The sequence below is a fragment of the Musca autumnalis genome, unplaced genomic scaffold (assembly GCF_047663935.1).
Source record: "Musca autumnalis isolate F117 unplaced genomic scaffold, ASM4766393v1 scaffold_1, whole genome shotgun sequence".
Classification (NCBI taxonomy): domain Eukaryota; kingdom Metazoa; phylum Arthropoda; class Insecta; order Diptera; family Muscidae; genus Musca; species Musca autumnalis.
In genome coordinates, this window is record NW_027411644.1 from 97,697,813 (window position 1) to 97,722,154 (window position 24,342).

The following is a 24,342-nucleotide window of genomic DNA, read 5'->3' on the forward strand; positions in this document are numbered from 1 at the left end:
GCGACCTACAGAGCGGCTACAAAATCGAGCAAAAATTTTGTTTTTGGTCCATTTCATCCCTTTAACATTTCACGATCATCGCCAAAAACTAATCAGTTCTATTCTGGTCCAAACCCGACCTCCATACTAAATTTCGTGACAATCGGTCCATAATTGCGGCCTCTAGCTTGATTACAATTTTTAATGGACGGACAGACGGACGGACGGACGGACGGACACACATCGCTAAATCGCTTTATCTCGTCGAGATATGAAGTTTGGTATACCACATGAGGGGTCTACGACGAATATTTCGCGGCGTTACATGAATTTTTGGGAAAACAAACTTATTATACCCTTTTCCACATTGTGGTATAGGGTATAATTAAATACAGTAATAAAATACAATTTAAAATTTTCTTTCGAAATGCAAAACTCTAAATGTTGATTATATTTCCTTTGGTAGTTCATACTAATCTCATTAATATAATAAAAAGCACGCGTTAAGGGACTATGTCGAGCATAATTTGTTCGATGCATTGGTATATTAAAAACGTCAACGAACCTCATTTGCCTCGGAGGAGAATACATTGGTATCAAAGATAATAATTCGGAAGAATTAATCGTATTATTTAATAAATCAAAAATAAACAAAGCCGAATTAATTTTTCGTCTATGCTCAAGGGTTTGCAACCCAAGCAACAGACATTTTGATATGTAAGTGGAGGAAAAAACGAACTGACATGATCTTAAAGCATATTTGACAAATACTCGCTGAACTCTCTCAATACGAGAAATATGGTTTTTACTATGTGGATCCCATATTATTGAGGCATATTCAATTTTAGATCTGACATACGCCGTGAAAATTACTTTCAGGGTATGAGGATCTGTAAAATCTTTACCGTTTCGCTTTATGAAAGCTAGCATTTTATATGTTTTAGGGAGTATGTAATCAATGTGGGGTAAAAATGTCATTGCTGAATCAAAGATGACCCCAAGATCACGAATTGAAGTGAGAGTTGTAATTGTATTCTCACCCAATGTAAAAGAGCAATGAATAGGATGACGTAATTTATTATAAGATAAATGAAAGCAGTTGCACGCATTTAATGGTAATTTATTTTTCCGACACCAATCATAGAAATTATTCAAGTCTGATTGAATATAAACAGCGTCAAGTACAGAATTTACTTTTGAGAAAATCTTAAGATCATCCGCATATGGGTACGAAAAGTACTAAATGGTACTAAATTTTGTACAATTATGATATGGGCGAACGGATGGAGCTGGAATCCTGAAATTTTGAACTAAGGCTACTCTTGAAGAGTAAAATGGGAGTAGTTTTGAAAACTGGTACTTATGGGTACGAAAAGTACTAAATGGTACTAAATTTGGTACAATTACGATTTGGGCGAACGGATGGAGCTGGAATCCTGAAATTTTGAATTAAGGCTACTGTTGGAGAGTAGAACGGAAGTAGTTTTAAAAATTCGTACTTATGGGTACGAAAAGTACTAAATGGTACTAAATTTGGTACAGTTACGATTTGGGCGAACGGATGGAGCTGGAATCCTGAAATTTTGAACTAAGGCTACTGTTGGAGAGTATAACGGAAGTAGTTTTGAAAATTCGTACTTATGTGTACGACAAGTACTAAATGGTACTAAATTTTGTACAATTTGGATTTAGGTTGAGCGGACAGTGCTGGAATTCCGAAATTTTGAATTAAGGCAGCAGTTGGAGGGTAGAATGGAAGTAGTTTTGAAAATTCGTACTTATGGGTACGAAAAGTACTAAATGGTACTAAATTTGGAATAATTACGATTTGGGCGAACGGATGGAGCTGGAATCCTGAACTAAGGCTACTGTTGGAGAGTAAAATGGAAGCAGTTTTGAAAATGCGTACTTATGGGTACGACAAGTACTAAATGGTACTAAATTTTGTACAATTTTGACTTAGGTTGAGCGGATAGAGCTGGAATCCTGAAATTTTGAATTAAGGCTGCAGTTGGAGGGTAGAATGGAAGTAGTTTTGAAAACTCGTACTTATGAGTACGAAAAGTACTAAATGGTACTAAATTTGGTACAATTACGATTTGGGCGAACGGATGGAGCTGGAATCCTGAAATTTTGAACTAAGGCTACTGTTGGAGAGTATAATGGAAGTAGTTTTGAAAATTCGTACTTATGTGTACGACAAGTACTAAATGGTACTAAATTTTGTACAATTTGGATTTAGGTTGAGCGGACAGTGCTGGAATTCCGAAATTTTGAATTAAGGCAGCAGTTGGAGGGTAGAATGGAAGTAGTTTTGAAAATTCGTACTTATGGGTACGAAAAGTACTAAATGGTACTAAATTTAAAATAATTACGATTTGGGCGAACGGATGGAGCTGGAATCCTGAACTAAGGCTACTGTTGGAGAGTTAGAACGGAAGTAGTTTTGAAAAATTCGTACTTATGGGTACGAAAAGTATTAAATTTGGTACAATTGGGATTTGGAATCCTGAAATTTGGAAGTGAGATTATTGTTGAAGTGTAGGATTGACGTAGTTTTTTAAATATGTACTTATGGGTACGAAAAGTACTAATGTTATTAAATTCTTTACAATTTGGATTTGAGTGAACGATTGGACCTGGAATCTTTAAATTTGGAATTGAGATTACTGTTGGAGTATAGGATTAACGTAGTTTTGGAAATTAGTACTTATGGGTACGAAAAGTACTAAATGGTACTAAATTTGGTACAGTGGGTATTTGGGGGAACGGATGGAACTGGAATCCGGAATTTAGTAAGACTACGATTGGAGTGTAGGATTGAGACAGGGAGGTAGTTTTTGAAATTCGTACTTATGGCCACGAAATATACCAAATGGTACAATTTGAGTGCACAGATAGCGCTTTTGGAATTAAGGTTACTGGTGAAGTGAAGGCTTGAGGTAGTTTTGGATAATCGTACTATTGGGTGTAGGGACAGTGCTAGAATCTATATTTTTGGGTTTTAGTGTGAGTGTTGGTGTACAATGTTGGCCTAGCTGTTAACATGTAAGGGTGAGATACGGCTGATCTTTTTGAACATCGAACTAAAGCGGTACGAAAGTACTAAAATAACAATAAATATTGATTAAAATTGGTATAAGTACAATAAAATTTACAGTGTTCGCCATTTATATATTATATATTGTCTATTTGTTTTTTATATCCTTTCCGCATACGAAGTAGCGGGCACTTTGCTAGTATATAATATAAAAGCTCATCCATGTAATTTCAATAAATTTAAAAAAGTGTCAAGCGGACGGAACGGTACTGGTATACATATGGACTGAAAGAGGCCACCCTCAGACATCATTCAGTAAAAAAGAAACTTTGTTCCTTGCTGTTCCCTAAATGTTCTAGTCCGCTGAAGTTGTAATTTCACTTTTTTGTGTGGTTTTGTTGGCCTTTAGACGCAGATTTCCTTTTTAGTTTAGTTTGGCTCGAGGTCAGTAGAATCAAAAACAATTTTAATTTTGTTTTGTTTGTTTTGATCATCATCAGGGATTATACTTTAAAAACAAATAACATTGATTTTACAACTATATTAACAATTTCACTTAAATTTAGTACCCTAGGAAAAGTAAAATAACTCGCTTCGTTTACTGTGGTAATTTATTAAAACGCTTCTTAAATGCAACAAAAACAATGAACACAATACCTGTCATAGTTTCCAAAAAATAGCTCCAGAAATTTGCAAATTGTCGTTTTTTTGGAGCACGCCACGCCAACTCCTTCCAATATTTTGGACCTAATTTTATCAACTATAGAATTCCATATAGGAATGAACAAGGAAAGTGGATTTATGAACCACTGTGCGACGATGACTTACTGCGGGCTGTGTTCTCGCAGCTTACAGTAACATAGTCCCTCACATGGATGAGTCCAGAGCTATACTGTGTTACAAGAGCAATACAGAATGCGGATGAGACAAATCGGGTACACTAAAATTGGTCTTGACTTTAATTCCGTCCCGGCACAGACCAAAACATTCGCATCAGGTATTCCGGATGAAAGCTTAATCGAACGAATTAATCATCTATAACCCATTGTATTTAAAACTCGTATGTACCACAGATCCCCCGGATTAAATGTCTCTGACTAAAGTTCGAATTAAAGGTCATTGATTTTTAACTAAAGGTCATTGATTTTGAAATTGAAAAATGTTCACAGCTGATAATAATTAAGACAATTTCAACAACTAGTAGTAGAGTATAACGTAGCCAACTAATGCCACCATTAGCAATTATTCCAGGTTTATTTCCTTTATTTTGTTGCCCAAAACCAACAACAATATCACCTAAATTGGACTCATTTAAAGTTCTGTTATTTGTTTATTTAAAAATCATGGCCTCTCATTCAAACCATTCAAACGATACCCCATTAAGATTGGACGGCCTTTTGGATTTTTTTGTTCCATCCGCTTGTTACACTTGTGCTAAACTTCACTTTAATGGGATCCCTTGGGATGAATGGTTCCATTTAGTGGTCATGTTTTTTGTTCTTTATTTCCCTGATTTGGTTGTGTTCTTTGTCTCTTGCTGTGTTCTTTTTTATTGTGATTTTCCTCCTGCTCAGAAAGGAAAGGCTTTTTTACAACATAAATAAAAAACAACAAACAACCACAAAAAAATAGTTTACATGAAAGTGCGTGTTTGGCAACATGTACGAGTATATTCGAATAGCCCCTTTTCTTTTCAGCAGGCTTAGGTGGTACCCCCACCCCTCCCTCTCCGCGACCACCTAATAATCACAACAATTGTTAAAATGCTGCCGGGGGAAAAGTTCGTTTTAATTGGCTTGTCGGGTTATGGCCAGATTTTACTAATAGTTTAGTTATAAAATATTTAATACGTTCATTAAAGTTGCCATTAAATTAACACTTTGACAGACACCACACACATATACTCGTAAAATGCCAAAGCAGCCAACATTCATAGTTAGGAGTCCGTCGATCGCACTGTTAAGGTGTCAAAGAGACAACATGTTTTTTGTTAATGAAGCGACGACATCATCCGTCGTGGTGGCGCATAGATGACCACCGATCACCTAATGACTTTGGTTAAGTGTAGAGGCGTGAATTGAGGGATATGTTAACTGCGCTAATAAAGATGGCGATAATGATATTTATTGATGCTAAACAGATTTCTATGTTAAACGCCCGATAATGTGACGAAAAATCGCTACGATATAAACGATGTTATTTCCACTGATAGCTGAAGTTAAATTAAGCAAAATAAAATTTGAGAAGCAATAAAAAAGATTGCTTAAAGTTAATTAACTTCTTTATTCTTTCAACTTTACATACATACTATTTCGATTTCCATGAGTTTGACACAGTTGTTATATCTCGTATTTCAGTTTAGATCAGAAGCCGGAAAAAAGAAAGGCCATACAAAGATTTTAAAGCATATTTATATCCCATGTTGACATTTCAATTGACTTTGGAGAAATTTAATAATTGTAGCCAAGTTTAAAAAAGCTTTTAAAATTCTGGGCTAATCAAAAAATTTCCTGGAGGTAAACACAATACTTCTGACGTTAATAGGGCTTTTTTAAGCCATTAGGTCATTATCTCAGGAAGTATGGACTTGGATGTAAAAAATGTCTAAGACTATTTGATTAAGATTTGTCGAAAAATTTCCTGCAAAATATTACTATTTATTGTACAATTGATGAATGAATGTTGTACAACTTATCGGACGGTAACTTCAGACTTATCGTACGACATATTAGTTAGTTGTCTAATTTATCTTATGTATAATTTAGATTTTGGTGCCACTGTGGCGCATTGGTATGCACACCCGCCTTGCACGCTAGAGGTCGTGGCCAGGCAACATCAAAATATTTTTCAACGCACAGTGGGTCAAGAATCGATTTTCCTGACCAAAATCCCTATTATTTTGTCGATTGTTTATTTCTATATGGGATTCGATAGTAAACATACTGAAACTAAGGAAAACAAAAATAAGGTCAAAATACTGGAAGGTGTGGGCGTGGCCTGCTCCTAAAGACGGCATTATTATTAAAATACGTCATTTTTGCAAATTTTTGGAGAAAGAAATAGCTATTTCTCGGAAACTATAACAGTTATTTTGTTCATTGCTAGGTAGGTAGGATAGCTTTATTTAAAAACCGTTTCAATAAATTACTGTAGCAATTACACGAAGTGAGCTATTTTATTTTTCCTCAGGTACTAAATTTTAGTGAAATTCCATTTTAGTGGACTAGGACCTTTAGGGAACAGCTTTTAACAAATTTCCGTTTTCACAGAATGACGCCCTATAGTGTCCGCTTTCAGTCCATATATATTTTTGTACCCGTAACGTTCCGTCCGTTTAACACTTTTTAAAATTTTTTGAAATTACATGGGTAAAAATTTATGTTTTTCCATACCGTTTCCCATATAAATTATTGCTTTTTTACAGAAATGAAAATTTTTTGGAATATATTCGTTTTTATAAGAGTTATATGGGTTTTATGAAAATCCAAGGATTGCCTTTTTTAATTTTGGAAAAAACTTAATTTAAAAAAAAATTGATTTTTTTTAATTTTGTATTTTTGGTTTTCTCATTGGTGTTTGACGTTTTTTAAATAGTTAAAACATAAGAAAAACTCAAAAACACTCATATTTTGGTCAAAATATGAAAAAAATCTAATTTTTAAGTTCGACCTTGAATTCCTCTGCAACTACTAAACCGAATTCGAATGCTTTTAATGCACTGGAAATCTGATTATGTTATCTGTCGAACAAAAAAATGAACATTTCTCTATTCGTTCAAAAGTTACAGAGTTTTGACCAGGAAAAAAACGATTCTGAACCACTGTGCAACGGTGGCAAAATACCCCTCAGTGATATTGTCGACATTTCCTGAGTAGAACTTATCTGATGAATAGTTTCAGATTTATCGTACAACTTATCGTACAAATTATTTTGTACTACAACTATTCTGGCGTAAGTTCAGATTTATCATACGACAAAATTATTTTGCCGTACAATTTATCTGACGTCAGCTTCAGATTCATCGTACGACAATTTAGTTAGTTGTAACATTTATCTGATGTTTAATTTCAGATTTATTGTACAACTTATCCGATGATATATCGTGCGACACATTATTTAATCTGACAATTTGTCTAATTTTCAATTTCAAATTTATCGTACTACTTATCTGACGGTAATTTCAGATGTGTAATTGAGAGGTTTTCGACCATTACAACAACAAGCCTATACTTGTCCACCAAAAGCATAATAACGCACTAAACAGGACCACAAGGAGTATCTTCAGTAAAAACTTTAAAATGATCTCCGAACAGATCTTAAACAACACTTAAAAATTTTGAACTACTGTTAGGGAGGTACTGTAAGGATTCGACCGATATAGCCCTGTTCCGAAGTTAAACTAAGTTTGCACGAGATCTTTAGTTTAGACAAAATCAGTTGCTCCGTTCAAGAGATATCATGCGTACAAAAGGTGTGGACCGATAAACAACGTCTTCGAACTTTATCTAAGTTTCGCAGAAATATTACGATATTCGAAGTTTGGTGCAACGCAGTATCCGGTTTACGTGCCCACCAGCTACAGCTTTCGGGCCACTTTCTTATTAAGTATGGTCTTGCCCCCACAACAATTTGTGCCGTCGTGAAAGGAGCCACGAGAACAATCTACTGCAAAAAATTTCATGCCGATCCGACAAAAGTTTCTAAACGGCACTTGTGCCGATTTTTTTTTTTTCAATTTATTGTGAAAGTAACTAGACGGTCCGTAGGTCCGACGTATATAGTTCATATTCTAAGCTGATCTATGTCCCAATCGGTTACTCACTCGGTTTTTGATATGGCCTACCATCGAACATGATGTAAGTTTGGAAACAATATTACGAGAACCAAATTTTGGATCTAATTGGCTCCAATTGTCTGAAACGGATTTCATCCAAAGAAGCAGTCTACACCTTTAGATGATATTTGGATCGAACTTTTACATTAAAATCTGATCATTTCTACTTCGCAACGAAAATTTATGCTTAACAGATATTTTCTTTTATAAGCACACTGATTACACAGTGAACACAAATTTTGGGGCAGAGAAAATTCCTTTTGGAGATGAAAGCCCTTGGTGAGTATATTAAGAATCCCAAAGGACAGATCCGTGAGTCGAACTTCCGCGTTATGGCGTGATAAATTTTTTGCTAGAGACCCTATAAGGCTAATTCCTGCGATATATCTTTGTTCACTGTTGTTTTAGCTTACACTGTGTGTAATTTTTTAAGTCATGTTTTATTAACCATATTCTGACTCCACAGCGTGATAGAACACCAAAAATGAGAAGACACGTGTCTCGTCGTTTTTCCCTATCTCATCAACTTTCGCGGTTATAGGCCTCCAAAGGTTTGAGGCTTTGATGTAAAAAAGGTAATTTAGTCAGGACTATATCTTCCAAACCTTTAGGAAATTTGAATTTATCTCAGAGGCATAGTTGTAGCTCTTGTCTTAAAGAACAAAAATTGTGAACACATATAACCCATCAAGCTTCATCTGCAAGGTCAAAGTCGCCATGGTCAAATTTCTTTTAAATTTTTTCTCAAGTTTTGTTATACAGCTTTCAAACCGATCAAATTTGAAGCAAACAACCAACTACAAAAATGTACCTCAGATCTCAATAAGCATCTTTCTAGAATATACGAACTCTGTAGAAACTGATCTTAATGATCAAAATAGCAAAACATTTGCGATTTTTATCCTCTTTTCTCGGCATCTGCTCCATACATATTAAACCGTTCAAAATTCAAGAAAACAATCAAACACAATAGTGTAGCAAAGGCTTTAATAAACAACTTTGTGGAATATGCGAAATGTCTATGAACGGTCCTTAAAGGTAAAAATAGCAAAAATCTTTTGAAATGTCCAATTTTTATACTTTTTTCTCAGACTCTGGCCCAACGATACGCAACCGCCCGAAAATTAAGGATACAGTCACCTACAAAAATGTACCTTAGATTTCAACAAACAAGTTTCTAGAAGATTCTAGGAACGATGAAGATTCTAGGAACGATTCTTCAAGCTCAAAATTCGATTATTTTAGATCATTCTTTCCTGTTCAGGTCCGTAAATAACAAACCTTTCAAATTTCATTGAGTTTTTAACAGTTTGTTATTTCCAAACCTGAGCAGGGGGAATGTTAAAAAAATTTAATTGTTCGTGAATTTCAGCCATAAGAATCTTTATATGTTCTAAAAAGTTGTTTATTGAAATCTTAGGTAAATTTTTGTGGTTGACGGTATCCTTAAAAAAATCTTTGGACCAGAGTCGGAGAAAAATGTATAAAAATTGGTTATTTTCAAAAGATTTTTGCTATTTTTACCATTAAGAACCGTTCGTAGACATTTCGCACATTCCAGAAAATTGTTTATTGAAGCCTTTGCTACGCTATTGTGGTTGATTGTTTTCTTGAATTTTGAGCGGTTTAATATCTATGGAGCAGAATCCTAGAAAAGAGGATACAAATCGCAATTGTTTTGCTATTTTGACCATTAAGATCCGTTTCTACAGAGTTCGTATATTCTCGAAAGATGTTTATTGAGATCTGAGGTACCTTTTTGTTGTTGGTTGTTTGCTTTGATCGGTTTGAAAGCTGTATAACAAAACTTCAGAAAAAATTTTAAAAGAAATTTGACCATGGCGATTTTGACCTTGTAGATGAAGCTTGATGGATTATATGTGTTCACAATTTTTATTCTTTAAGACCAGAGCTACAACTTTGCCTCCGAGATAAATTCAAATTTCCTAACGGTTTGGAAGATATAGTCCTGACTATATGACCCTTTCTACATCAAAGCATCAAACCTTTGGAGGCCTATAACCGCGAAAGTTGATGAGATAGGGAAAAACGGCGAGACACGTGTCTTCTCATTTTTGGTGTTCTATCACACTGCAGTGTCAGAATATGGTTAATAATTTTCGTGTTGCACAGTGTTATTTTTGAGATGACATGTCTTCAGTCAAATCGAATGAGGATTATTTTCGTAGAGCACTTCGACATTCTAACTCGCTTCCTTCAATGTCCTTTTCGTCCTTTATTTTAAGAGCCGCTATAAATGTACCACAAGATTACGTTTTTCAGCTTCGAAATGTTCTGCAAAAATTCGCTCAGAAAATTTCAGGTACGGCTCTCATTGACAACTAATCGATTTTGTTGTGTTTTCATAGTCATTTTTGACATTTAACCCTGTTTGCTCAGAAAAAACTGTGTTTTGTGTTTTTGTATGTAAAAACAAAATAAGTCGTTTTCTGAACAAAAACAAGGTAAATGCACAAAACGACCACGAAAACGAGACAAAATCGATTAGTTGTCAATGAGAGCCGTACCTAAAATTTTCTGAGCGACATTTTTGCAGAACATTTCGAAGCTGAAAAACGTAATCTTGTGGTACTTTTATAGCGGCTCTTAAAATAAAGGACGAAAAGGACTGATGGAAGCGAGTTAGAAGGTCAAAATGCTCTACGAAAATAATCCTCATTCGATTTGACTGAAGATATGTCATCTCATAAATAAGCTAAAACAACAGTTAACAAAGACAACCGCTAATTTTAGATGCATCACAGGGTCTCTAGCAAAAAATTCATCACGCCATAACGCGGAAGTTCGACTCACGTCGGATCTGTCCTCTGGGATTCTTACTATACTCACCAAGGCCTTTCTTCCCCAAGAGGAATTTTCCGTGCCCCAGACTTTCACCTCCATTTTGTTGCACAGTGTTATGAGAGGCGGACTCCTGTTATTTTCATTTATGCCAATTGTGATGATGTATGTGTTCAAATGGCACGCATATTGGAACATTTGTACAAAAATCCAAATTTTTTATTGTTTTTTGTCGTATATCTTACTTAACATTACACTGTGCGACAACAAAAAAAAATACAAGGGAAACTGAGCAGATTATGAAAATAGAGTTAAAAATATGAGACACGTGTATCGGTGTTTTTACCGTTTACGTCGGGAAGTAACCTAAGGAGGCGGGGCAAGTTCCGCCCATTTCTAGTTTTTTCGAAATATTCTAGTCAAGATATCTTGGAGTCCATGCATTTTAGGACTATAGTGTCTTTGGCAACTTTAATGAGGAGGATGTGGGAAATATTTTTGTTAAAAAAACCCTCTTGCAGTTTATCAATGAGGTCTTTTTGGTCCCTTTCTCTCTCTCGCGCAAAATCCTTAACTTTTTGGGGATATTATTAAAAGAAGAAATCTTCCAAATTAAATTTCACTGAGAGTCCCTGAATACAAGAAATCTGCAATCGTAACATATAACAACTTTAGCAGCCCTTTTTTGATATAGGGTTTAGGGCCATATTTAACAAATTTTATCCAAATTGTCTTTATCTTTTGACACTAATACAAGTAAAAAAGTGTCAGTCGGCTTTGCCGACAGAGATATAACCTCAGCCTACATGAATCGAAACTTTCATCTACGTACAGAATTTTGTGGCTCTTTTTGGACATTTGAACTTGCCGACAAAAATGTGGATTAGGATAAAAGTTCAAAATATTGCGGAGGAGGTACTTGAAGGAATGGACCGACATAGCCCGTTATGGAGGTTGATCTTATTTTGGGGGTCAAATCTTTTCGATTGATATAGCGCCCACTAGTCACTTTAGTGTGTCATAGTATAACTTTTGGATCAGTATGCCAGGAAGCATGGACTTGTCCACGAAAAACATAATCTCGCTGTAAACGGGACCACAAGGAACAGCATCGGTATACATTTCCCAAGGATCTTCGAACATACCCTAAACTGGACTTAGACATAAATGTTGAACTTTTGTGGGGGAGGTACCCTGAGGAAAGGACCGATATGGACCATTTTAGAAGTTAAACTAAATGTGGACAAAATATTAGGAGATGAAAAGTTTGGACCAAATTGGTTGCTCCGTTCAAGATATATCGTGCATACCATTTTAGTGGAATTTTTTAAATATTGGGGGAAATACCGATATTGCCCATCTTCGAACTGAAACTAAGTTTGGACAATATATGATGAAGGCCAAATTTTGGACCAAATCGGTTGATCCGTTCGAGAGTTATCTTGCGCTCCAAACACTACACACGGTGTCATAGGTTTTTTTGCATCTTTCAGGCTATTTTCTCAAAAAGTATGGATTTGCCTCTGAAAAAATCCTTGCCGACGTAAAGGAGGCAGCGTATGCAAGTTGTTTCAACAGAAATAAACGTGATTCGAGAGCCGACCATACAGTGAATTTATCCGAAATTTTCGAAACGGAAGGAGTGGACCGATATAACCCATCTTCGAACTTAAACTAAGTTTGGACAAAATATTACGAAAGCCAACTTTTGGACATAATCGGTTGATCCGTTCGAGAGTTATCGTGCGCTCCAGCCAGACAGACATACGGACGGACATTGCTAAATCGACTTCAAATTGTCTGAAACGGATTTCGTCCAAACATACTTGGGGTCTAAAACCATTATTTCGATGAGGCACATTTTGCCCGTATGAAAGTGTATATACCCTCGTTAGCATAAATGCTGAAGTTATAAATATCTTATTGATGGTTTTTCGTCATGAATTCACCAACAAAATGTTGTGTCCACCAATTAAAAAAGTTTTTCGAAAATTTTGGGGTGGATACATATTTTAAAAAATATAGAAAATCCAGATCGGACTATATACAATTGCGTATCTTTCAAACTTTAAACCAAAATACGTAATCAAGATAATTGAGACCTGGAGTTTTTATAAAAATTTTTAGTGGACGGACGGATACACATAGTTGGATCACATCATCTCGTCGAGATATGTAAAATGGCAAGGGTCGTAGGTGAGAAAGGTCGTAAGTGCCAGCAAAAATACACAACTGTACAAGGAAAAGGTCGTAAGTCCAAACACATCCAATTATCTCCCAAACGCGATGGAATTTGAAGAAACAAAGTACAGGTATTGAATAAACGAAGAAATACTGCTTTTACCATCAGAACAAAATCGTAAATACTTAAAGCGGTGGAATGTTTTTCTTCCTCCTGAAAAACTTCTAAAAAAGGACTTACGACCTTTTCGTGCGAGGCAGATGATATGTACTTTACAAATAATTTAGATCTACATAAAATCGATAACCGTAGACGCTAGTGCTTTATACTATAAGTTTATTATAATTATACCCTGCAACATAATATGGAGGGTATAATTAGATTTGTCATTCCGTTTGTAACACATCGAAATATTCGTCGGAGACCCTGTAAAGTATATATTTTCTTGATCATCATAAAATTCTAAATCGATGTAACCACCCAGCAAAATCTTCGATGACAAATTATGAGTTGAATCATGGTTGCAAGTGATCTGGCATGTCATCTTTTTGTCATTTTTACTCATGAATTTTATATGAGCGGGATCCCCAAAAGATGACGTTCTTTTTTTGATCCTAAGAATGTCATTTTAACCAATGCGTTGATATGTCATTTTCACCAATGCTATGGCATGTCATTTTAACTAATGCATTGACGTGTCATTTTCTCCAATGCTTTGACATGTCATTTTAACCAATGAATTGGCATGTAATTTTCACCAATGTTTTGACATGTCATTTCCACCAATGCTTTGGCATAAAATTTTGATGTCTTGTTTGGAAAATTAAAAATGCTGTATTTAAATACCCTTTTTATGACAAACAAAACTCTTTATTAATTCAAACGAATACATGAAATAGTTACTACTAATATAGCAGCAAAAAATGTATATAAAGAATTGCAATTTATCACCGTCGCTATACAGCAACAGAGTTTACTTCATCCGCTCTCAGCATTTTGATTTTGTTTCAACATGTTTTTTTCTGTTATCTTCCCAACACGAATTCAGATTTTGACATGGACTCCAACTGCACTCCTTTAGGAATTCTTGTTCGTGAATTACTTTCAGTTTTATAACAAAATTTTGGAAATTTAAACTCTTTTATTTCGGGAAGAAATGATATCGCTACGTAGGGATCTACAAATCGACGTGCTTTTTAGGGATCTCTAGAGAATCAAATGTAACGAAAGGAAAGGAGAGACTTTTTCATGAAAATATAATTTATGCCTTATTAATTTATTTTGTAAGTTATAACATTTTCTTTCCAAAATTCCTTACGTCTTTCTCTTCAATTCTTTTTTCATTTCTTTTCGGACTTTCTGTTAAAATTTCGAGAAGCGAGATATGATTGATTTCATTCTATGTCAGATGTAGAACAGACAAAAGGGAACTTTTATAATACAAACGAGAGCAGTCCGATTCTATTTTTATAGTACGGTTACACCAGATTTTTGTTTGAAATCCAAACCCAATGGGTTAATCCGGTTAAGTGTAACCGGGGTATTAGCTCGATGATTGGGACTTCATTTTTATTGCAGTGTCGGAACGACGTTTCGAGCTAGGTACAACACCGATTGTTTAGAAGTCGTATTTGTCTGATATACAGGAAATGTAAGACAACATTACGACGAGAGTTTTGTCGTGATTTTGAATCGCCGAAAACATTAAGCCTATTGTAGATATCAAACCTTATATAGCTTTAAACATATTTAGATAAATAAAAGAAAATATAAAGGCGTGTAAATAAAAAAACACAAACATCATCATTATTTGATCGATGGAATGGGTTCAAATGCTAATGAAAAGATCGGATCTCTCACGGCTTCCTTTGCATGGGTTCAAATGTTAATGAAAATATCGGATCTTTCACGACTTCGTGTAAACCAATGCAAAAGGTGACATGAAATCACGTCATCGCATAGAACCGCTTCCTTCAAACTTTGCTGGGCATGTCCGTCTGTCTGTTAAAATCAAGAAACAAGTCGTAATTTTATAAGATAGCGTTTTGTAATTAGTTTCAAAAGTTTCTATTACCCAGCAAAATTTGAAGGAATAGGTCTTCATGTAGCCCCCATAGAACTAAACTTCTCGATTTTCGGTATTTAGAAAGTTTTAGCCTCATTATCACACCGAACTGTCTGAAAATTTGTATTTAGTACAAATCTTTCCTTCTGATATTCGGTATTTTGAAGGTTTTGGCCTCAATTTTCTACCGAAATGACTGTAATTTGGTATTTCGTATTCTATGGGTACATAAAATATTCCAGAAGAGAATTATCTGTGTTTTGAAGGCTGTGCCAACAATATCCCACCGAAACGATTGAAATTTTTTATTTAGTCATCGTTGAGGGTATAAAAATTTCCACCAGAAATGTTTCGGTATTGTTCCATGTCTTCATAAAGCCTTCATAGAATGGTCCCTCCCAATTTTGGTATTTTGAAAAGATTTTTGGCCCAATATCCAACCGAAATCACAGAAATTTGGTTTTGGGTTTTTAGTTAGGGTATAAAACTTTCCACCAGAAATCGGCATTGGCTATTGCCTTCAACCCGATTTTCTGTTTTTTGAAAGTTTCAGCCACATATTTCAACTGGAATAACTAAAATTTGATATTTAGTCTTCGCTAAAGGTACAAAACATTTTTACAGGTGCCAAACATCCCTTGCCAATATTGATCCACGTTTTGGTGAATCCCTCATATAAGGGTGCTTCCATTTAAATTTTTTGAAGATATAAATCACATTTTTCTACCGTATTGGTTATTAATTGGAATCTTTTGTTTCCAGAAGATAAGCACTTGCTCGCAAAAAACTATCCATGTATATTTTCGAACCGAGATTGATGTAATTTAATTCTGTGTTGCCAGAGGATAAAAATGCCCAATGCCGGAAAATTTTAGATATTGCTTCATGTTCGGGAAGAACAACGATGACGCCCATATGAGCTCTTTTAAAGGGAGTATTATCAGTTAAGGATAAGAGGAAGAGTTAATAGTACTTCCATAAACGAAAGGATATTTATTGTTCCTATTCACTTCAATACAGTTCGTAGTGGAGGGTATAACAAGTTCGGCCCGACCGAACTTCCTTACTTGTTTTCAATTGTAATAAATATTTAAATTAATAAAAAATAAATAAATTAAAACATATTGGTCAATGGTGCCCTGATTTGGACTACCAACTACGCACGATATTGGGTGTAACGTCCCCAGGGAACTGAGTACGTTATCGTTAGGATCTAAAGTTTGCACAAAGTCCTCAAATCATTGGCCCGTATCGCTGACATGGAAACATCTTAGAGAAAAATATGCCATGTCTGCCAACTCCGCAAAATTCGTACTTGGATGTCAAAGGCGAAATCAAAGCAATTCATGGGACGACAAGAAATTTTCGTTACTAACGAAAACAAGAATGGAGCCTATAAGACTATTCTTCAAAAACAGCGAGCAGCACTCCAAAGAGGAGGAGGAACGTCATTTCCAATTGCTAACAAATAAAAATCTATAGAAGTCAGAATAGGGTTCGAATTTTTTTTCGAGTGGACAGAAAAATGGTGACTTTGTTGCAGATTATTCCAAGTGTTGACATTCTGTACATTTTTTCGACTAATCAAAAAATCACATGTTACGCTTATGCCGACGACATTGGTACTTTGGTGCGAACATGATCGACTTAGAATATGCTAAAGTTGGACACAAAACGGAGATAAGACCAAGCTGAGGCGGTCAACATGCGAGACCTTCAGCAGACTCAAAGCAACTCTGGTAGTTGCAAAGTGAAATTTTAAAGCAGTTAATGACTTTTCCACAGACGAAAACAAATCCAAATCATCTTAGCAGAACCCGATAATTTCACATATTTCCTTAATTGTGCTTTACACAACCCACAAACTCTTCTTTCAATTCAAAAGTTAATCAAAATACATCACCCACCTTCTAAAATTCATTCTCTACCTACCTACCTGTATACATTATTCGCATCAGCAACGCGACAAAATAATATTCATTGAATTTCTGAACATCTCACTTGTCCGCCGCCTTGATGAAGATGTTTTATGCGTTCGAAAATTACAAGGTGCAGAACCTGAATATTTGTCGACGGTATTTGTTGGTTGATGGCAAAACAATTGCACCCAGTCATCCAGTCTGTCAGACAGTTAAGTTAGTCCTCCGTTAGTGTTTCTATGAATTTGAGACATTCCGTAACGAACTATAATTTATACAGATTTCACTTTATAACCAAAATTCAATTCTGCGGTTGATGATGACGATGGTTTGCTGTTCCTATGGCTGATGGCGGGCATAAAATAAAAGTGGATCAACACACACAGAAGAAAAAAACAACGCCAACACATACGCCAACTAAGTAACCAAAATGTTGGCAAGCCAGTCAGACGAAATTCTCCATTAGAGAATGACCAATATATTCTTGTTGTCGTTGTTGTTGCTGCTGCTGAATTGCATTGTGTGCCACAAATAATCCCACCAACCAATCAATGGAACATGAACAATGTTGGTCAGATGAACAAATGTTTGGACGTTACTACCAACCAACGTGGCGGCAAACACAAGTCTCCGCGTCTGTCTGACAAACAAGTGAAATTAAATATACTCGGCCATAGTGGAATGATGAATAAAAAAATATGATTTCGGTTTACGAATCATTGTTGCAAAAACGTGTCACAGTCTTACAAAGCTGAACAAGAACAATTAAGGACGGGTCCGACCAGTATGTGGGTATAAAATACCATACATCTCTGCTTCTGACCAGTTTACAAAAAATATATTCCTTTTGACTTGGGAATGCTTTAAGATGTTTGATGAGATGAGTTTAGACGCCTGCACCATCCCTAGTGTAGTTGAGCCAAAACTACTCTAGTTTGTCGTGTCAGCTGACGCTCCTCAGCTGCGATGGAAGGGCGATGTTTTTGTACACCCGCATTCACACGATAGTTGTTTATGACATATGCATGTGACTGCATCAGTTTGAATGCTATTCAAACCTGCTTGATAGGCATGCCGATCTAGGGTTTCTCTCTTGTAAAGTTGGACTTATCTTTCTAGATAATGATGGATCTGAAAGGATTGGGGTGGTAGGTCGATTTAACTGTATTCCCCATATGGATAGCTGTCATGGTAACAGCCGAGCAAGTACTGTAACGAGAGCAAGTCCTTGTGTTGTGATACTCGATCAATCTATATCTTCTCACATGGATGGAATACTGAAGACATGTGGAGGCAACCTGTTGCAGTTATCAGTGCGGCTTTCTGACAAGTTTAAATATTTTTCCATCGCTTCGCACTTATATTCACGAACAACACTGGCGACGCATAGCTTACTACAGACCGACTTGTTATCTTATACATATGCCATTATCATGGTTGTGTTTGTGGACCTTGTTCCTACATCTCAGCTTGTCACAGGTTTCTATGCCATGTGTGAATGGCGTGTACATGCTGTCAAATGTGACCCCTATCATCTTGGGGTAAGTAGTGGTAGGATTTCTGCTACAATCGACCATGACATTCAACTCATCAGTACTTGGGGTGAACCGAATGGCCGTAAATTTGGTAAAAAAGGTGATAAGATCAATCAAATAGGACTTCAGCCGTTTCCAAATGTCATGAGGAAGGTACCTGATGCTAAAATCCGAATACGTTATGATCTCTGCAGCGGTTGGAAGGCAAGAGAGGTAGACGACATATCTCCTCACCTTTGGGAACTCCTTGTTTCACTTTACGGGGCTTGGACTTCTTGCTCCTGTAATCCACGTACGACTGGCATCCACAGATATAATTGATTATTCAACGTTTCAAACTTGGCAGGAGTCTGCTCGATGTCCTCAAACAGCGTGGAGTGCTTGGCAGTATAAGTGGAAAGGCAATAACACTGTCATATCGCACGACTTGTTCTCCTTGAGTCCTCGACTAATATGTGTGGAAATGGCGTGCAGTAAATCCTCAAGATTCCTTGATACGGGCCACAAAACCGATATTGGTCTGAACGATTCACCTTTGCTGGCATTTTGCATTTTCTCGACATCGGACATGATGTGAATGGCTAGCGACAGATTCGGAGCATTGCACAGTGCGAAATATGGGAAGTTTAGTGGAACTTTAAGGGATTTTGAAAGTACATAAAATTAATTAAATTTTAATTGAATTCGTTAGCTAAGTACTCCACTGCAGATGACCCATACTCAGTTTGGCGATTTACTCCGCGAAACGACTTAAAAATGCACTTAAAGTTGCACTTTCGTTTCATAATTTTTTTTTTCCAAAAAATATAATTTGGAATCATTAAAAAAATAGCGTGGCGCGGACAAATGGTAGGTCAGTATGCCCTGATTTTTTTTCTTAATATTTTACAAAACTATTATAATATTTTACTCTTTAAAAAATGCAAAAACTCTTATTGTTTTCGTGCAATTTTAATCGGAAAGAAGAGGTTTTTTGAATTTTTCAAATAATTTTTTTTATTTTCCGTGGATATTTCAAAAGCGGTTCCCGTACATTCACGTTTTAAGATATATATGATTTGATCTCCTCTTTTCGCAAAGCCATAAAACAGCTGCGGTAACGTGCGGTCTTCGGAGAAATTCAAGTTTTTTAAAATGACTTCGGAAACTTCATTTAATTGCATTTTCAAAAGTGGAAGGTAAATGCGGCGATGAACGCCGTTGTTGACTGTGTTTTGAAGAAATGGACTCACTAATATTAACAAATGATGATTTCTGCTAAATTAAGAATCCTCTCGCAATTTTTAATAGTTTTGACCTGTAAATGTTGGTGATTTATATATAGTGCCACATTTTTGGATGCTGCGGTACAAGTACCAATATCCGTTAAAAATTGTAATGCAGTTCCAACCAGGGCTTCGGAGTCGGAGTTGGAGTCGGAGTATAGCAAATTTTGCTGGAGTCGGAGCCGGAGTCGAGCTTTTTTTCACGACTCCGGCTCCGACTCCAGCAACAATCTGTTCTACATTTATCAAAATTTGTCAAATCAATTTAAATTATTTAAATGATCATGATTTAAAAAACTCTTAATCTCTATTTTGACTACAAAATGCATATCGGAAACATTTTTGGGTCAATTGATTGGAATAATGTTTGCATGTTCCAAATATACCTAGGGAAGATCTTTTAGACGATTTACAGGCCATTTTATAGAAGACTCATTGGTCTTCTCTTGTTGTTTTTTATTAGAATGAATTTGTATGAGAAAAGTTAGAATCTTCTTAAAGACGATGTTCCTGCTATTTTCTAAACGGCATATTCGGTCTTTTATAAAGAAGTCTGCTTTTTTATAATAGAATAGTGTGTGGTTATCTATAAGTAAACCTACTTAACCATTTCTCTTTCTATTTAAGAGGATATTCCTATGCTATCCTGTTGTTCTTCGATGAGAAGAGATCAAATGATTTTTCGATTAAGTCATGCATCTATATAATATATTTATGCAGTGGAATGAAAAATATTTAACAAATTGACTTTAAATTATGAGCATTGCCTCTATAGGACGGTGGATATAAAAATTTCTAGAACAATTTAATCATTTCCGATTTTCAGTTCGGCTTAGCCGTACTAAACGTTGGTTTTACTTGTATTCTTTTTGAGGTGGCAGACAAAAGAGATTTTCTACCATAAGATACTAACTTGTCATTCCGTTTGAAAAACATCGAAATATTCGTCGGAAACTTTATAAAGTATAAAGATGTAAAATTGCCGGTATAGGATTACGATTTAGTATAACGGCACGGCCCGATTTTATGTATTTCAAAGGTTTTCTTTTGTCACATTACGTGGTGCAATACGTAAAAAATAACTATGGACGGACAAGAATCCGAGATATTATCCTTGAAGATGAAGAGTTATGTAGGCAAAGGCCTACAAGTGTAAATCAAAATTCTTAACGGTTTGAAGAAAATTATCCCTTTTGATATAAAAGTTTCAAGTAACCTTAACCACGAAAGTGTATGTTAATACGCTATTTTGGTCTTCTATCACGTTGCGGTGTTAAAATATCGTTAATTTTCCATAACTCAAAAAATTACAAAGAGTGTTACCGGTCAGTAATTATGGTAATTTGGTATTTCGAGTCTCATTGGGTACATAAGTAAAATTCGGAAAATTGTAAATATACTCGTAGTCGGTGTTTAGGTAGAGGAACCTTGTTACGATACCGTCCGATTGCAGTTGCTTTGAAGGGTTTTACTACATGTTCTGAAGTGTGAAGTATGCTGAAGTGCTTGTTACTTTGTATTCCGTATTGTCAACGAGAAAAAAAACGGACAATATAGGTCTATGTTTTGGTATCCTCCCAATGTAATGTATCTTGAAAGTTCAAACTGAAATGACCGTAATTTAAGTTGTGAATTTTATTTTATCTATTTTCGGAGTCGACTCCGGAGTTGGAGTCGGAGTCGAGAAAAAAATTGGACTGGAGTCGGAGTCGGAGTCTGACCAAAAATGGCTCGACTCCGAAGCCCTGGTTCCAACCTGACCTTAATCTGAGAGATATTATTAATAAAATTAATGGTACAGACCTGCTAAATAGACCAATAAACATTATAGCTACAAATGAAAACAAAAAATTATTGACATTTACTCCTTAATGGATGTGTAGGGTTGTGGGGCTTCACCCAGAAGTGGACCTATGTTGACAGCTTTTATGTGAGGAGGATTTCGCTAACATCTTAAAATTTACATTTCATCAAAATCTGTTGCAATTTTTGTCTTCAACATTAAAAATACCCAATATGAGGGAACCCGTCATGTGGGGGCTATTCCAAAAACGCGTGCCTACGATATTAATATTTCGCACAGAGGTTTTCTATCTACGAAGAACATAAATTGCCAAAATACAACCAAATACGTTGGAAAATGTGCCTGTAACATTTAAAATATGTCCCATCGAACTGTACCGTTCAATGGGGTCTATACCAAAACGCGATCCTATATTGAAAATATTTTGTACATAAGTTTTCTATCCGCTGAAAACTCAATATACCAATTTGCAGCAAAATCGATTGAAAAATGAATGTAAAACGTAAAAACGACAGCCGCCGTTACATGAACGCTACGGGAAACCGCGGGCCTATGTGGCCCAATTTGAGCCCCACAATATCCACTAATATAAGAAACATTTTTGCAAAATTTTAGGAATCTACGCCCTTTACTTTAAAAGTTATTAGTAAAGTTCCGCAAAAGTGCTCATATTTCGCACTGTGCATTGGCAAGATACTCAACTCCCGGCTCATTTAGCTGTTTCCGCATTATCATGGAGATTCCATCGGGGCCCAACGCATTGGATGATAAAGCGTTCCTCCTCGGCAGGAATAGATCTAATGCGACGTAGTATTTTTCCCTTCTGTTCTGTGGACGCAATACGAGTCGATACCATCAACTTGGTCCTGTCGTCGTTTACTGCCAGACTCACTTCAGCAGATTCCCTTTCGACTATTTTAAAGGTATCAGTAACTTTTTTTACTGATCGATCCATGATGTCGATGTCGTCGGCATAAGCACGTAACACGTTCCTATTGGTGTGTATTGTGCTGTTTCTTGAGACGTTTGCATCTCGTATAACCTTTTCCAGAAGAATGTGGAATAGGTAACGCGAAAGGCTATTTCCTTCATATAAGGTACTAAACTGTTCGGAGAGGGTGAGTTTTGCGGATATACAAAAGTCAGATAAACATACATTGGAATACTTGTGAACGTTAGGAACTGTCAAATGCTACTTTATAATCGACAAAAAGATGTAAGTGTCTATATGAATCTCTTGGTCCTTTTCCAGGATTTACCCTAAGGGAAATATCCGGTGTTTGTTAGATTTGCCTGGTCTACAGCGTCATTGGTATGGTCCAAATATTTCATTGACCATAGTTTTCAGTTGTTCACACAATATCCCTAACAATATCTGACATACAATAAGGAGCACACTTATGCCCCTATATGCCCCTCGGCTCCTGCTGCCTTATTTTTCGTCAGCCGATTTAGTGCTGCCGTTATCTCGTATTGGCCGGGAGGTATTCCCTACTATTACATACACGCAGAAAAATTTATGTTAGAAATATGTTTGGATCCAAACAAAAATATGTTTGGGACCGGTTGCAAACAAATTAATGTTTGGATCCAAACATAATATGTTTGGGTCCAAACAAATATATGTTTGCAACATTTTGTAACATATCTCAATTTGATATGTTTCGGTACCAACATATTTTTTATGTTAGAACATTTTTTTCATGGGTGGAGTGAGGATGTTTGTCAACGAGAGTAATAACAGTGCTCTCGCGGCTGTGGATTGCTGTTTTATAATGAAGAGTTGTGTGTATTGTATAATAGAAGACGTAGAAGCGAAGAAGGGGGCTTTGGTGCAATGGTGGGCAAATTGCGAGAGACTCATGTATTTTTTACACTTTTGTGTGTGAGGCAGAGCATTTCTGCCCATCAGTGCTTTGGTGGCGTGTATGCGACAAAGTCGTGTGTTTCTTGTTTTGTTGTTGTTAACCAACTTAGGAGGAGAAGAAGAAAAAAAGAAATGATATGAATTATATTTTATTTCTTTCTTCAGTGTTTTAGTTGCCTTTGTAGAGTCAAGACGGTAAAGTGAGTGAATAAATCAGTGTTTTGTGTTTTCTTAAAGAAATTGTGCTTTTTAGTAAATTAAATGCCCAATACATTTTATAATAGAATCGGAAAGTTGAATGGAATTATTTTATTGGACAAGGAAGAAATCGCATTTAATATTGGCAATTACATACATACTTATGTATATTTGAAATATGGCATATCCATATTTATTTATTTATTACATTACATAATCATTTGATTCTAGATGCCGATTCCCCGCTGATGATTTCAACTATGAGGACAATTTGTTTTATTTCACAACAAAGCAGAAGCGTTCAACTACGTTTCTATATATTTTTTCTTTTTAAAAGTGTGACTATTTACAAATTATTTCAATCAGTTTTTCTTTTATTAAATTGTGTTATGTATTTCTTTGGAATTTTGTATGTACCTATGTGTTTGTTGTTCTTTTGCCTTCCAATAAACAACATCAACATTTGTGTGTATACTATGGAGATAGCCAGTGAGTTCTTACTGAGAGCATTTTAAAGTGTTTTACATTGAATTTTACGCTCCCTTGCTCTTAGTAAGCGCTCACTGGTGCATGTGTTTGTTTTTTTTTGTGCCTTTTGGGTTTGTATTTTTTTGCACCCAAACATAAAACTGTTTCCACCCAAACATTAAATTGTTTGCACCCAAACATAAATATCTTTGCACCCAAACATATATATGTTTGCACCCAAACATATATTTGTTTGCAGACCCAAACATATATTATGTTTGGGACTGTTGCAAACATATATATGTTTGCTGCAAAATATGTTTGGGACATATGTTAGAGAGGCCGATTTTTTTTTTTGCGTGTACCAATAGTTTGGAAGAATGA

At 35.8% G+C, this 24,342-nt stretch overlaps 1 long non-coding RNA gene across 1 annotated transcript in view; it reads right to left on the bottom strand.

The window, feature by feature from the left end:
- Positions 1-8,264: 8,264 nt before the first annotated feature.
- Positions 8,265-24,342, bottom strand: part of LOC141390690 (uncharacterized) — a 110,101-nt gene continuing 94,023 nt past the window's right edge. The window contains exon 4 of the long non-coding RNA XR_012409448.1: positions 8,265-8,307. This is a non-coding gene — a long non-coding RNA (uncharacterized lncRNA). The remainder of the gene's footprint in view (positions 8,308-24,342) is intronic.